Source organism: Hyperolius riggenbachi, chromosome 10 (genome assembly GCF_040937935.1).
Source record: "Hyperolius riggenbachi isolate aHypRig1 chromosome 10, aHypRig1.pri, whole genome shotgun sequence".
NCBI lineage: Eukaryota > Metazoa > Chordata > Amphibia > Anura > Hyperoliidae > Hyperolius > Hyperolius riggenbachi.
This window is the reverse complement of record NC_090655.1, coordinates 137,913,847-137,930,933: the sequence shown is the minus strand read 5'-3', so window position 1 is coordinate 137,930,933 and position 17,087 is coordinate 137,913,847. Positions and strand designations below refer to the sequence as shown.

At 44.6% G+C, this 17,087-nt stretch overlaps 1 protein-coding gene across 11 annotated transcripts in view; it reads left to right on the top strand.

Annotated features, from left to right (window-relative positions):
* LOC137536207 (leukocyte tyrosine kinase receptor-like) overlaps window positions 1-17,087 on the top strand; it is a 522,796-nt gene that overhangs the window by 419,628 nt on the left and 86,081 nt on the right. The window contains exon 11 of one of the 11 annotated variants that reach the window (XM_068258314.1): window positions 8,870-9,045. The exons of the other annotated variants lie outside the window; for them this stretch is intronic. The gene's annotated coding sequence lies outside the window, so the exon portion shown is untranslated. Of the gene's footprint in view, window positions 1-8,869; window positions 9,046-17,087 lie in introns of those variants that run through there. 11 annotated transcript variants of the gene reach the window in all.

Here is a 17,087-nt window from a genome sequence, read left to right as displayed (position 1 = left end):
ATCTTGAAAGGTTTGCTTGGGGATAAGACTCTGTACTTAATAAATAGCTATGCTCCTCCAGACAGAGCTTTTCAGACCTTTAGTGACATTCAGGAAACCCTCGATATCGGTCCAAACACTATGTTTGTATGGTGTGGTGACTTCAATTTGACCTTAAATGATACACTAGATAAATCTAAGCCCACTCCAGACAAACTCACTAAGTCACAGAGGGAATCTCTTCGGATGATGCTAGAAAACAACTTTCTGATAGATGTTTGGAGAGAGCTTTATGGAGATAAGAAGAGTTACACTCACTTTTCTGATGTACATCATACATACGCGAAAATAGACCATGTCCTGGTCACCTCCTCTGTGGTCCCCAGTGTCCAATATTTGAGACATATCCCTACTCCATTATCTGACCATGACATATTGTTGCTGAATCTAAGCCTTAACACTAACAGGACCCCTCGATCATGGTGGCGTCTAAACGAATCTTTAGTTATAAACCAAACAACCAGAGCTGAGCACCTAACAGAATACTTTAACTTAAACGACGTAAACCAAATATCCCCTGTAACTTTATGGATGGCCCACAAGGCAGTAGTGCGCGGTTTCTTAATTAAAACAGCCTCACAAAACAAAAAACGCTCACTGGAAAAGTTAGATAACTTACAAACCAGTCTTATCAGTCTGAGACGTATGCACCAGCAAGCCCCCTCCTTATATCTACTTAAACAAATACGCGACACACGTCAGCAATTAGACATTATACTAGCAAAATCAATAGAACGAATGCTTAGATACACCAAAGCAAGCTATTATAGGTTCGCCAATAAACCAGACTCCTGGCTGGCCACAAGGCTTCGGCAGCAGCAAAAACTAAATTCTATCAGCCGAATCAGAACACCTGATGGCCTTATCTCTGTTGACCCGGACGTGATTTACAAACAATTCCACGAATATTACACTAACCTCTACACTAGCCAAGAACATCAGAGATCAATGGATATCCCTGATTTCCTGGCCTCCCTCAACCTCCCCTGTCTTACATCCACTGCGGTTAAGGAGATTAATCTACCTTTTACTGAAGAGGAAGTAGAGGATGTCATCAAAAAACTAAAATTACATAAAGCACCCGGTCCGGACGGCCTAAGCTCCATTTACTACAAAAAATTTGCTCCTATCTTGACTCCTTATTTAACCAGATGCTATAACTATATAAGGTCCAAACCCCTTGCAAATTCAGAATTTCTGGATGCTCACATCACGGTCTGTCCAAAGCCTGAAAGGGACCTCCTCAACACGAAGAACTATAGGCCCATTGCCCTTCTCAATCAAGACTACAAAATCTTAACTAGTATTCTGGCTAAACGTATAAATAAAGTTCTTCCCCACCTAGTAGATAAGGACCAAGTAGGTTTTGTGCCCTTCCGGCAAGCCTCGGACAATGTCCGCAAAACAATAGGGATACTCCAGCACGCAAGCCACTCGGGGCAGCAGGTAGTGTCACTGGCCTTGGACATTGAAAAGGCCTTTGACACTATCTCCTGGGTGTACATGACAAATGTCTTGACCCGAGCAGGCCTCCATGGACCCTTCATACACATCATTAAACAATTATATTCAACCCCTAAAGCATATCTTAAACTACCAAGCTCCACGATGAACCCAATTTTGGTTCGAAGAGGTACTCGCCAAGGTTGCCCCCTTTCACCGGCAATCTTCGCTCTTGTAATGGAACCATTGGCAGCTGCAATCAGGGCAAACCCTAACATCCAAGGATACAAAATAGGTGAGAGGGAATATAAACTAAGTATGTTTGCAGACGACGTCCTCCTGACTCTCACAAACCCTGTAATCTCTATCCCAAATCTCTTATTAGAACTTAAAAAATTTGAAAATTTGTCAGGCCTCAAACTAAACCTGGACAAATCTGAAGCCATGTTCAGTAATTTTCCACAAGGAATGGGAGCCTATATCTCTAACATCTTCAAACTCAAACACCAACCACACTACCTAAAATATCTAGGGATAAAAATAACTAATGACCCCTCCCAACTCTACCACTGGAACTATAGACCACTGTTTAAATCACTGCACTCTCTTATATTATCTTGGATGAACTACCCTATATCCTGGGCTGGTCGTATTACGGCTATAAAGATGACCCTTCTCCCTAAATTGCTATACTACTTTCGCACCCTCCCAGTGTTCTTGTCTAAAAAAACACTGGAACCCCTCCAAAAATTGATTTTCGCCTTCATCTGGTCCCAAAAGAAACCCAGAATCCAGCGTAGAATTATGCTACTACATAAAAATGAGGGGGGGCTATCAGTACCCAATCTGCACAAATATTACCTTGCTGCCCAACTGGCCTTCATTCCTATGCTCTATGCAGACATCCATATCCCTAGATGGGTAACTCTAGAGAATAGTTTACTTCATCCCTTAAATTGGAAAGGTATTTTATGGGCACAATCACAACACTGCAGTACAATCAAATCCTTATCTCCACTCACCCACCACTCGCTCCTTCTATGGAAAAAAACGCGCTACAAATATAAATTGCAGTCGCAACCGTCAAAACTGGTGGAGTTATTGGGTAATCCTGATTTCCCGGCAGGTCTAAACCTTAAGGCCTTCAAGTGGTGGTCCCAGAACAACCATACAGGCCTCAAGCACTTCCTCTATCAGGGAAAACTATGCACAAAACAAACTTTGATAGAAAACCTTGACATACCAGTTCATGAGAGCTTTAGGCTGCACCAAATTCAGCACTATATACTATCTATGGCCAAAGTAGGTCAAGAACTTAGAAGCACCTCTCTTGAGACCCTCTGCCTAACTGATCCACTACGCAAAGGTACACTGTCCTTACTATATTCCATGTTGAATGCTGGCCCATCAGACACGAAACTTCAGTACCAGCTTAACTGGGAAGATGACCTGAATACCAGCTTAGACAACAGCCAGTGGTCGCAATGTTTCGATACACTTTCTAGAGGAAGTCTGTGTGTGGTGCACATGGAGACCTCGCTGCGTGTTCTACACAGATCTTATTTGGTACCCGAGCGGCTACATCAGATATATCAAAACAAATCGAAGTTATGTTTTAGAGGCTGTTTGGTGCCAGGTTCAATGTGTCATACTTGGTGGTCCTGTCCAGTGGTGGCTGCACTATGGAATAAAGTTATACGCAAAATTAACTCAACCCTCTCCACCCAGTTAGCACTAGATCCTGCTATTTGCCTCCTGGGAATGCATCCTGACGAAATTCCGTATGCTCAGCATAAGCTTATCCAACACATTATGAACACTGTTAAAACCTACATTGCATCCCAATGGCAGCAAAATACCTTGATCTTCAGCTGCGTCCTTGATCGCATCCATACTACAATGATAAACGAAAAAATTAAAGCCAACCTGCTGGACAGAACTCATCAGTTTGATAAGATCTGGACACCCTGGATTCAGGTTACCTCTTCTGCTGATGCCCAGGATTTATTAGACTCCTTTTAGAAGCGGGTGAAAATGTGGGCCTCGTCCATACGGTACCATCAGCACTATACTTTTCTACAAACTATAGCAATCTCTGGGGCACACTCCTCGGTTCGGCATGGGTGTTTTGTTTGTTTGTTTGTTTATTTTTTAGTTTTTTTAGCTCTTCAACTTCTAGTTTTATTTTTTAATATTTTCCTTCTTAAGTATGTCTATACTGCTCTCATCTGTTTCCTCAAGGTTAGACTGGTTTCAACTTACTTAAATATGTTTTAATGTTCTAATATGTGAAATATGTTCTAGCACTATCACAAGCTATTCCTGGCTTGATTTTGTTAAGAAATGGTTCGATAAATTGATAATTTATCTCCCTGTAACTTTTCATCAACAATTAGTATGTAACTAAGAATCAGTTACAAATGCCACCGTATGATATCTAATCCTGACTGCTGTATGGACTTGAATATGCTGTTCTGAAATATTCACCTTTTCTGTCTGTTATGAACGAAAACTTCTTTAAATAAAAACCTATTGAAACTAAAATAATTTCGGCTAAGTAGATGATCTACGGCTAGGAGGAGGAAGTCACAGACCGTAGACGTGAATGATCCGTATTTCCTAATGTGAAAGTCCAAAGCTTTAAGGGCTAGTTTGTGGGGAATCGAGGAATATAGGGAAGCCACGTCCATTGTGACCCAAGTGAAAGACTGGTCCCAATGGAGAGATTCTAGACTAGATAACAAATGGGTTGTATCACATAAAAAGCCAGGTAAGCGGCGCACTAAAGGTTGAAGACATCCATCCACCCACTGTCCCAGACGCTCCCCCAGTGAGCCGATCCCAGCCACAATGGGACGGCCCCTGGGAGGGACATCTGGTTTGTGGACTTTAGGTAGGTGGTGAAAGATAGGTACAATGGGTGTCTCCACCAAGAGATACTCCCGCTCCTTCCGGCTGAAAATACCCAGTGAAACCCCCAAATCAAGTAACTGCTGAAGTTCAGCTTTAAAACGCTGCGTGGGGTCACTGGGTAAGACCTCATAAGTAACCGTATCTTCCAGTTGCCGTAATGCTTCTTTCCGATAGGCAGATGAGTCTAGGACCACCACAGCCCCTCCTTTGTCTGCATTGCGAATAACTATCGCTTTATTATTCTGGAGGGACTGTAGTGCCTCCTGCTCCTGCCGTGTCAAATCGGAAGCTGCTTTATTAGCCTTCTTAATGTGCATGAGATCTTTTTCAACCAAATCTTGGAAGGTATCAACAATCGGAGTCCTGGCCTGGATGGGGTAGAAGCGGGAATTGGAGGTGGCCACGGGGCCCAAAGCCGCCCCGGAGGCTGGGCCATCACTCATGCTGGACAAATTTTAGCCACTGCTGGAAGGCAGTGCGCAGGTTGCAAGCATGATCCAGGTAACTGTCATTAGGACCTCGCTGCACTGTCCTGAAACGTTTGCGATACACCTCTGGCGTGAGTTGGTATCGCGTAATTATGGCTTTCTTAATTGCCTCAGAGTCCGCTTCCTGATATGCAGAGCTTCTGTTTGGGTTCAAGGTGCGTTTGCAGTTTCTGGGGGGGCTCAGCGCACCTCTGATTGTAGGCCATTCGGAAGCGGCCTGGTGATGCGCTGATCCACCTTTTGCGCAATTTTCAATTTTACTTGGTAGTGCACCCAGGCTATGCATATGCATAGGTTAGGATTTAGTTAGTGTTAGGTCCCCTCCCATATGAGGATGCCTTCTCCGCAGTGGGAGGGACGAGTACTTAACAAGTTGCATGCAAGCTGTTACAGGAAGAAAAGGTTATGTGTATGCTAGGTGTGTATTTTATCCCACAAGTTGGGCTTGCACTCTCTTGCAGGTAGGCACTTATTTGTTTTTAAGTAGCGCTGTTCGTAACTCGTTTTGTTTTTTACACTTGCTGTACTGGAAAATAGAAAGGGACTTAAGACAATGGTGTCAATTCATCAAAGGTTGTATGATAAAACAAGTAAAATACCGCATTCATCAATACTTTCACAGGTGCGGTACAAGTTCCGTAATTTACTGCTGGCTGCTGCTTCAATTCACAAAAACCTGTTCTGCAACAGCATAGCAGTGTGGAGTTGTATGTTTTGTTACATGCTGTTCTCCGTGTAGTGACAGCATTACAATAGTAAGAGGCATCCCTGGCATACCTTTAGAATGTACATGTTTGTTATACTGCTTCTGCCCGCTCTGAATCTGTCTATTAGTCTTTCTTAACATTTAATTTTATGGCCACAGCTTAGATATACTCCAAGAGACATTACACATGCCATGCTTAGGTGATTTCCCCACTAGCTCCTGTACATCTTAAAGCCGGAACCTAAGGGGTTAAACGGACAAACAACCACAGGTGAAACCTCTTTCGTTCCTATTTCTCTGCTGGCTGCTGGGGGGGGGAAGGGGTAGAAAAGCTGGATCCTCTAGGGAAGGTATCGCGTCCTATCACAGGGAGTTGCAGGAGACAGAGGCTGTTCCTATTGGCCCTCTGCTCCTGTCAGTCATGGGGATATTCACACGGAAGGCATTTCATAGTTGGTTTTCAACAGATAAGAGCTGCCGTTAATTAGAGAACATGGTCCTGGGCTTTACCGCATGTTCTGATCTTTATGAATTGACATTTGCAGACATGTGTTGAAGGTGTTTACCGTAATCTACCTCACTGTTCAGTAATTTCAGCTTGCCATGCGGTAACAACCTTGATGAATTGACATTTTACTAAATGCTCCATAAACTCAGCTGTTTTTAGCATGACTGAATGTGGTAATGCTTGATGAATTGACAATTTTTTTATTAGGACTAGTACTATATGTATCTACTGTATGTTCTCATCTCATCATGTCATGTGTCACTTCATCCATGCTTTAAGTCCTATTCAGTAAAGTTCCTTTTTAAACAACATAAAGCAAGGATGATGGACAGCTAACAGAAGTTATGGCTAAACAATGTCCCAAGATCACCAGCAGCATTACGCATCGCTTTGTGGAATTTAATATTTGCTGATAATCTATTAAGCCCCATCTACACATACAGTTTTTTGTGCGATTCGATTCATCAATTCGATTCAATCCAACATGTCCGATCGGGTTTCAATTCGATTTGCCATTGCACAACAATGGCAAATTGAATCGAATCGAATCCCGATCGGACATGTCGGATTGAATCGAATCAATTAATCGAATCACACAAAAAATTGTATGGTGTAGATAGGGCTTTAGAAGTCTTAGGACTGACAGCAGAACATAGTATAATTCAAAATAGTTAAGGCTTATCTAATGTGCAGAGACCACTGACAGTGTTGTGCTGCTCAAAGCTTGTTGTATACAGTATATGTAATACTTGGTAATAATTGGTTACAAGGTCTGACCCTGGAAAAGCAATGCAATTTAAAAAAGGATTAATTAGAAATATAAAGTGTACAGACACCACCAACATAACTAATCAATTAATGCCGATTGTAAGGTAGGCTGCCATTGTTGCTAATAATCTAGTTCAAGCTCTCCTGGCTGACAGCATAACTCAGTGATGATGATATTGATTTATGACAGTGCTTGCATGATACAAACCCTGCCTGCTCTGATTTTTATATTCTGCAAATGCTCTGCTATAGAAGCCACTTAGCAGTAGAGATCAGTTATTGCATCCTCCAAACGGACTTCTTTAGATACTTTGCAGCATAAAGTTCATTTTAGCTAAATCACAGAACACAAAAATAGCTGCTCCACCAACTGGTTTACTTTTTCATACCCTAGGTGAGACCAATCACGAGCATGATGCAGGCATTCAATTCAGTGGGGCACCTGCCACCAAGAGTGCCAACATACTTGCCTGTTCATTCCCAGCCACTGAACTGTAAATGGGGCATTATGTGAAAGCTGATCGCCACAAACCTTGAGCCAGGACTCTAAAGTATTTGGCTATGACCAAGCCATGCTGAGCTTCCAGTTTGTGGGATAAAGTAATCTTAAGCCCTAATCTAAACAGCATCAGTGCATGGCATGGATTAACGTGGCTCTATGGGGTAGGACTTGAAATACCCCAAGTTACAGATTGCCCAGCAAGCTCATGGTGAACAGAACGCCTAGGAAGATGTAAGGGGCTAAAAGGGACCAAAAAGCCCTCTTACTAGAATGCTATGTAACGCAGAAATTTGCCTCCTTAAAATAGAAGATATTATTTGTGATTAATCAGGTTGGAGTGTGCATTTGAGGTGTCCCACAATGCATCACTGTTGAATATGCAAATTTCCCCTTTGTTGTCCCAGAAAGCACACCTCTAAAACTGCTGGAATGCAATGATGTGTAATCCATGCCATGCACTGATGAAGATCAACCAGTCTGAAACAGTCTGTATGCATGTTGGATTATTGTGGCTCTGTACAATTAAAGAAAATCTTAAGCCTTAAAAAACAAACCAAAAAAAAACAGATACTTACCTAAGGAGAGGGAAGGCTCTGGGTCTTACAGAGCCTTCCCGTTCCTCCCCTAATCCCCTTGTTCCCCCAAAGGCTCCTCCATTTAAATCTCCCACCATGGGAGGCTTCCAAGTGCCCCCAAAGACGGGTGGCTCCGTACTGTGCACTCGTGAGTATGCGAGAGAGGGCGCTCATGTGTTGGGCAATCTGTAACTGTGAAAGAAAGGAAGAGAGTCAGAAATATTTTTAGAATTAAAAAAGGGAAATGTTTACCTAATGAACTGAAAATATGAGTATACAAACTCAAGTTTAACAAATATCCCGTTACATCCCATGTTTTTGTCATGGCAGATTCATTTTTAAGATCAGTGTGGAATGCAAGTTCATATTCCTTTGTACCGTATTTTCCAGGCAAAACCACATTCTAAATGTGTGAAAGTGCTCTCCCTGGGAAGTATATAGACTTCAGTGGAAGAGCATTCTGCTAAAAGACACACAGAACAATATATTACATTTTTAGCTTTTTTTAACTGGCACCATAGAGTTTCTGTGCTGACCCTAACCCCTTACAGCAGCTAACAGAGCAATAGATGCCACATTGTGCTTATGCACCACATACTCCTTAGGCCAGCACTGCTGATGCATTCCAGTATCTCAATACCTAGAAAATATTTACACAAAAGTCCTTTAAGTCTTGTAAATAATGGGTGCTTTACTGTTGTGACCCTGTTACTTAAAGCATACATTCTATGTGGAAAATCTCTTGCCAAAAACCCTAAATCTGTGAAAAGGAAGTCAAACACTTGGCTAGCGAGATGATTTATCCAGCAAACAGAGCCTGTACTGTCATTTGCAGACTGTGAAAGCGACTTGTCACTTGAATAAAATTGATTTATTTAATTAAAGGAAGTGTTAATTAAGAGGTCTCATTTGTTTTTGCCTTTATAGACAATTCTTTCACTGGTTCTCTTGAGATCTACCGGATTGTTATCCTTCGTGACAACAAACACTAATGGTGTCATGAGTTAATAATAATATGAATCATGTAACGTATTAAAGAAGAAAATAGGCATATCAGAAATTTGAACAAAAGACAGATAAATAGAATGCACATTATAAGCTGCAAGGAAATAAACAACCTATTATTGATGCAGGGACAGCTTCCCTCCACCATAAAGACATCAAGTGGAGTATCTTTTCTGTTCATTCATTTGGTCTGCTTTGTAAACTATTTGTTGTATGTATACACACACTGCATGGTAATTGTTTTCCTGTGCAGTCATTTTCAAACCACATATTGAATTTTAACTGAACAATTTAACTTCCTACAGTTTATTACTTATACTTTTCACTGAAAAAAATTGATATAACTTACATCAGTGGTATAAAAGCCATTTGGTAGTATAATATTATTAGAACTTACCTTTATATTTTAGCATGTGGCTAGCTCTTATTTTCTAGACAGATGATTCAAAACAGCTTACCATATTTTTCTGGATTGAAGTTGACATTGTCCTTAGACTGCCCTTATCCCCCTGAAAATCACTGTTAACAACCCGACTGTCTTTCTTAGGATTTTCCCCTTAATGCCATACCCCCTTCCCTCACCAAAGTATTGCTCCAAGCCTCACTTTGATCTTACCACAAGTATTACCCTTGGCCTACCATGGCCAATCTAGAAGTATTGCCAGCAGCCTGGCTATGTTCCACCAAACAGTTTTTCAGTCTGTCATATCCCCCCCTATAATACTGACCCAAACCTACACTGTTTCCCACCACAAGTAAAGCCTACAGTCTATAATGTAACCCCAGAAGAATTGCCTCCAGCCTGCATGGACTGATAGAGGATAGCTGCCTGTGGCATTGTGATCATAAATATAACCCGCACAAATGTATACCTGCACCACTCTGCAATTGGGGCAATAAAATCATGGCAAGGTGTTGTGGATGTAGCTGGCATAAGTCAAAGAAGAAAAATGAGATGCACTAACCTATAGCTGGAACAGATTCAAAGAGGTATTGGAAAAGTATTGGCACATTTTGCTGAAGGACGTTAAAATTGCTAGAATTGTCGGCCCAATGCCATTGCTAACTGCTAGGAGGAACAAAAAATCTTTCAGATATTCTTGTGCAATCTGAATATAAACCTAAGTCTGGGGTGAGTTCACGCAGTACCAACAGTATGAAAAAATGTGGAAAATGTTCCATAAGTTCCTTTTGTTGATGAAACTGATATGTTTTTTGATTCCAGTAACAAGAAACAATTTTCAATTAATAGTGAGATTACTTGTGATACTACTCACATAGTATACCAATTGACATGCCCTTGTGGCTTGTATTATATTGGCAAAACAAAGAGAGAGCTAAAAACCTGTATACAAGAACATGTCAGAAATAATTATGACTTAATCAAGGAAGAAAAAAGGGATAAAACTCCTATTTCCACTCATTTCGCTGAGTTCCATGGGTCCAGTACAGAGGCAGTCAAAGTAAAAGGGATTTATTGTTTATTATTATTATTATTTAGTATTTAGTATTGTTTAAACCCAAGTATTCGTTTTGAGAAGGCTGACTCTATTCTATATAGAGAGGAAAGTTACTGGATATACACTCTGGGCACCGTATACCCCAAGGGATTTAATAGGGATTTAAATTTAAAAGTATTCCTGAAATGATAATTATTACTACTGCTGCTGGGGTCGGGAATGCCCGGGATGTGTATCCATAAATGTGTGTAATTGTTTTTGTCTAGGTTAGGAATTAACATATGGTGGGCGTATATTAGGAATATGTCCACTAGATGGAGACAGAGACAGTTTTTTGGCAGATGAATGAGTTACTAGATGCAGCCTTACTGCGCATGCGACTTTGTCGCATCCATAATGCGTATGAACAGACTGAGTTTGCGCAGGATTATGGACGCCTTTTGGAGCCTACTACGCATGCAACCGTGGGGTCACATAAATAGCGGTCACATGATTCAGCGTGTTTGCGCAGTACATCCTGAGGAAGTCCCTGGGCGGGGCGAAACGCGTTGACGTACGCCTGCGTCACGCGCTGAGGAGCCTCCCGCCCCCCTCTGCCCTCCTGCCGGATCGCAGCATGGTGCTCAATAAACGGGATACGACAAACGCACGGATGCTGTGAAAGCTGAAACAAAGCAGGCCCAGAGTCTTGCCTAAATAGTCGGGTACTCCTGCAGTGAAAACTACATATAATCTGCGGCTAGCTGGGCCCGAACGGTTGTCCATGAATACTACATCGGAGTGATCGCATGATGGAGGCGGTAACTATGCTATGGACATATTCAATTGAGTTTTCAACTGTGCAATTTATTTGCTATTAGATGGTCCATGAACCTTTGCACCAAACGATACATACAGCTCACTTGCAGTATCCTTGAAAAACATAAAGCTAAATTAAGTGGAAGTCGGATGGAATATGTGTTTTATGAATAGTGGATGATTGATAAGGAGATCTGATTCTTGGACACTTTATTCCTTTATAAGCATCATATCCTGAAGGAGTGAACTGGCTCTTTTATTGGAACCTAGTCTCTTCCTTTTTTTGGTCCTATTTTTGGAGTAACTTTGAGAATAAGGATTGGCTGCTGTGCTCATATTTGTCATCAACACTATTTTTTGAACTATTTTTGTATTTTTTGGTAGCAAATACCTCTTGTGTGGTTTTTGCATTGGGGTGACGACCCCATAGCTATGTTTCGATGTATAGTATACTAGGTCATAGTGCTGTGATTGCGGGGGGACATAGGGGGAACCTTTTAAGTGGCTGTTTGACCACTGTTGCCACTTGCACACGGGACAATTTAGAAGCTTGGAGTTCTAGGTGGGCCACCACCATCCTATGGTTATTCAGTATATACAACCTTGCCCACTTGTCCTTTGTGCAATATTGGTAAAATATAATCATGTAATATTTATTGGAGTTTGATTGTGTGCGGTCACCTTGGGAGTCTGCAGCTGGGACAATTCTTGGCCACTGTTGCCTTTTGGGATAGCTTTTGTGCATACAATTGTATGTAACAATTATTATTCATTAATCGATTTAATTTTGCCCTGCAAACTCTTTCCTGTTTCTAATTTAAAGGAAAAATTACATTCTCATTACAATAAATAGCAGGTGGTTGAACAGCATATACTGGTAGTGTGTGGTTTTTCTTAACCTATAGCAATACCCTTGTTGCTTCAAGAATAAAGTCAACACAAGTCCATCCATAAAATAGTGAACTGAAGTGTCCTGTTGGGTGGGTGGCAGGTAAAAACACTGAACAACTGACAACTGTTTCACATGTAACTTATATGTGCTTGCAGCCAAGTTTAAAATGTATTTTCAAAGGTAAGGTTAGGTCGTCACTATGCCAGGATCTCAATGTTAGGCCTCTTGCACACTGCATGCATTTCAGATTCCGATTCCGCTTTTTAATCTGTTTTTACATCCGATTCCGATTCAGATTTTTAATCTTAACTGCATGCTGCGTTTTTTGATCCGTTTTTCTGTTGAATGTATTCAAGGAAAATCGGAATCGGAAACGGAATCGGAAAACGGATTTGCAGTGTGCAGGGAGCCTTACAGTGAATCCTATATATGACCTGCTGTGGCTGTCCATGATTTTATGATGTCCATTATGGACATGTCAAGGACACTATGTTATCTATGACCGGTCCGTGTCCCATACAGTATGCAAAATAGTCATGCAAGACTGCACTTTGCGTTCTGCTATTACAATGAACTTGTGTGAGTGGATCCTATAGATAACATAGAATGTGCTGAGATTTCAATTTGCCCTTTCAGGTCCACTGTGGAAAATGGAAATCGTGGAAACCTATCCTAAAGGTAGCCATACATCTAGCGCTGTATGGGCAGATTCAACCAAAAGACAAATCTCTCTCTCATCAAATCTGATAAGAGAGAGATCTGTCAGCTGCTCATCCGGGGTGCAGCTAAGGTTTGGTGGTCCCAAGCAGTCCATAACTTGAGGCCCCCATCCACGAAAGAAGCGGTGTGCAAAGCGCACCGCTTCTAAAAAATGGATAGCCACGAAAGTGGGCGTGGCCACACATGATGTGGGTGGGGCCAAATACTAGCAGTTTCTAGGCTAAATTGCACCCAGGGTGAGGGCGGAAAATGCGCCCCCAACGTGGAGACAGGTATAGGTGCCTGCAATATAGGTAGCCAGCTATAGGTCCCCCTAGTATAGGTAGCCCATATAGTTGCCCCCAGTATAGGTTAGATAGGTATATGCCCCCAGTGTAGATTAGATAGGTATATGCCCCCAGTATAGGTTTGATAGGTATATGTTGCCCAGTATAGGTTAGATAGGTATATGCCCCCAGTATAGATTAGATAGGTACATGCCCCCAGTATAGGTTAGATAGGTATATGTCCCCCAGTATAGGTTAGTTAGGTATATGCCCCAGTATAGATTAGATAGGTATATGTCCCCCAGTATAATTAGATAGGTATATGCCCCAGTATAGATTAGATAGGTATATGTCCCCCAGAATAATTAGATAGGTATATGCCCCAGTACAGGTTAGATAGGTAGGCAGGGGGAGCGGGGAGAGAGGAGTTTCCCCTTTCCTGCCTTCATCCTGCACGCAGCTTCTCTCTTCAGCCTCTCCCAGCGTGCGTTGCATCGGTAAGAGCTCCCCTTGTGATGACATGTGGTCACGTCATCACAGAGGGAGCTGTTACCACAGCGACAGACGCCGGCCGGGACAGGAAGTACATAGAAGCTGCGCAGGATCCAGGAAGGTAAGTGCCCGGTGCCTGTACGCCCGTCGCCTGCCGCCAGCAGCAAGCGAGGCCCCCCGCAGCGTGAGGCCCCAAGCGGGGGCTTGGCTTGCTTGTATGCTGGCGGCGCCGCTGCTGCCCATACACCACAGGCTGTTTCCCAATCAATATCATGCTGAAATTGATCCAAAATCAGCCTTTTGTGCCGCATCCACTGCCTCCCTGCCCCGACGCTGTGCCTCCCTTATGTAAATGTCCCCCCGGTTCCCCGTGTAAAATATACATTACCTGTCCGCGGCCTCCACTTCTCCTCCGCTGCCTCTGGGATATCTCTTCTGCATACGCACGCGCCCCACGTGGTTTCCTAGTAAGGACGCACGTGTGTGATGTCACATGTGCCCTTATTATTATTTATTGTATTTATAAAGCACCAACATATTACGCAGCGCTGGACATTAATTTAGGTTACAGACAATATTTAGGGGTGACATACAGCAATATGACAATACAGGAATACAAGAAAACCAGATCACACAGCACAGTATAGGTTTGATACTAGGAAACCACGTGAAGCAGCAGAGGGACAAGCGGAGATCACGAATAGGTAATGTATACTTTACATGGGGGCACCGGGGGGGAGGGGCGACATTCTACATTAGGGGTAGAGATGCGGCGAACTGTTCGCCCGGTGAACATCTCTGGAGCTCATACTACTTCCGGGTCGCACTGACCCGGAGTAGTACGCCTGCACTGCCCGGCGGAGCGCGTCCTCGATCGCGTTCCTGTAACCGAGCACTCTCTGCGCATGAGCGTGACGTCGTTCATGACGTCACGCACACGCGCAGAAAGTGCCCGGCAACAGGAGCGCGATCTAGGACACGCTCCGCCGGGCAGCGCAGGCGTACTACTCCGGGTCAGTGCTACCCGGAAGTAGTAAGAGCCCCAGGGATTTGGAGATGTTTGCCCCAGGGATTTGGAGTAGTTCTGCGCCTGTGCAGTACAGCCCGGAGGACGTCCGATGACGTCAGCGCGCCCGCGTGGGACGCAGAAGAGCCCGTCCGTGGAGCGCAGAAGAGCCCGACCTGGCAGCCGGCCTGGCCAGGTCGGGTCGGCCACCGAAGACGACCGGAAGCCTCTGGAGCGGCGGCGAGGGCACCTCCTGCCTGCCACGGGCTGGAGGAAGCCCCGGGTAAGTGGATATGGATTTTTATTTTTTTCCACGTTACCCTGAACCTTTCCTTTAAAAACCAGTGTGAATTCTAAACTGGCAAATAGATGGACAGAATTTAAAGAATTTGCTCAATTTACATAATAGTACATCTGCTTAGCTTCATACTTGTGAGAAGTGCATACTTTAACCACTTCCCGACCGCCGTATGTACAATTGGCGGCCGGGAAGTGCACCCCGCAAGGACCGCCGTATTGACAATTGGCGGCGGTCCTTGTAGGGGCATGGGCGGAGCGATCGCGTCATCAGTGACGTGATCCTCCGCCTCCGCCTGGCGCCGCTCACCCGCCGCAACATCCCGCCGGCCATACGGAAGCGCCGGCGGGATGTTAACCCCGCCATCGCCGCATACAAAGTGTATAATACACTTTGTAATGTTTACAAAGTGTATTATACAGGCTGCCTCCTGCCCTGGTGGTCCCAGTGTCCGAGGGACCACCAGGGCAGGCTGCAGCCACCCTAGTCTGCACCAAGCACACTGATTTTCCCCCCCCCTCCTGCCCCAGATCGCCCACAGCACCCATCAGACCCCCCCCTGCCCACCCCCCAGACCCCTGTTTGCACCCAATCACCCCCCTAATCACCCATCAATCACTCCCTGTCACTATCTGTCAACGCTATTTTTTTTTTTATCCCCCACCCTGCTCCCTGCCCCCTCCTGATCACCCCCCACCCCTCAGATTCTCCCCAGACCCCCCCCCCCCCCCCCAGACCACCCCCCCTGTTTACTGTATGCATCTATCCCCCTGATCACCTGTCAATCACCTGTCAATCACCTGTCAATCACCTGTCAATCACCCGTCAATCACCCATCAATCACCCCCTGTCACTGCCACCCATCAGCCAGCCCCTAACCTGCCCATTGCGGGCAATCTGATCACCCCCCCCACACCAATAGATCGCCCGCAGATCCGACATCAGATCACCTCCCAAATCCATTGTTTACATCTATTCTCTCCTCTAAACACACACTAATTACCCATCAATCACCCATCAATCACCCCCTATCACCACCTGTCACTTTTACCTATCAGATCAGACCCTAATCTGCCCCTTGCGGGCACCCAATCACCCGCCCACACGCTCAGATTGCCCTCTGACCCCCCCTTATCAATTCACCAGTGCATTAATTACATCTGTTCTTCCCTGTAATAACCCACTGATCACCTGTCAATCACCTGCCAATCACCTATCACCCATCAATCACCCCCTGTCACCCCCTGTCACTGCCACCCATCAATCAGCCCCTAACCTGCCCCTTGCGGGCAATCTGATCACCCACCCACACCATTAGATCGCCCGCAAACCCGCCGTCAGATTACCTCCCAAATGTATTGTTTACATCTGTTATCTTTTCTAAACACCCACTAATTACCCATCAATCACCCATCAATCACCCCCTATCACCACCTGTCACTGTTACCTATCAGATCAGACCCTAATCTGCCCCTTGCGGGCACCCAATCACCCGCCCACACGCTCAGATTGCCCTCAGACCCCCCCCCCCTTATCAATTCGCCAGTGCAATATTTACATCTGTTCTCCCCTGTAATAACCCACTGATTACCTGTCAATCACCTATCAATCACCCATCAATCACCCCCTGTCACTGCCACCCATCAATCACCCCCTGTCACTTCCACCCATCAATCACCCGCTGTCACTGCCACCCATCAATCAGCCCCTAACCTGCCCCTTGCGGGCAAACTGATCACCCACCCACACCAATAGATCGCCCGCAGATCCGACATCAGATCACCACCCAAGCGCAGTGTTTCCATCTATTCTCTACCCTAAACACCCACTAATTACCCATCAATCACCCCCTGTCACTGCTACCTATCAGATTAGACCCCTATCTGCCCCTAGGGCACTCAATCACCCGCCCACACCCTCAGAATGCCCTCAGACCCCAGCCCTGATCACCTCGCCAGTGCATTGCTTGCATCTATTCCCCCCTCTAATCACACCTTGAGACACCCATCAATCACCTCCTGTCACCCCCTAGCACACCTACCCATCAGATCAGGCCCCAATTTGCCCCGTGTGGGCTCCTGATCACTCGGCCAATCCCTCAGATCCCCCTCAGACCCCCTTCCGATCACCTCCCCAGTGCATTGATTGCATCTATTTTCCCCTCTAACCACCCCCTGAGACACCCATCAACCACCTCCTGTCACCCCC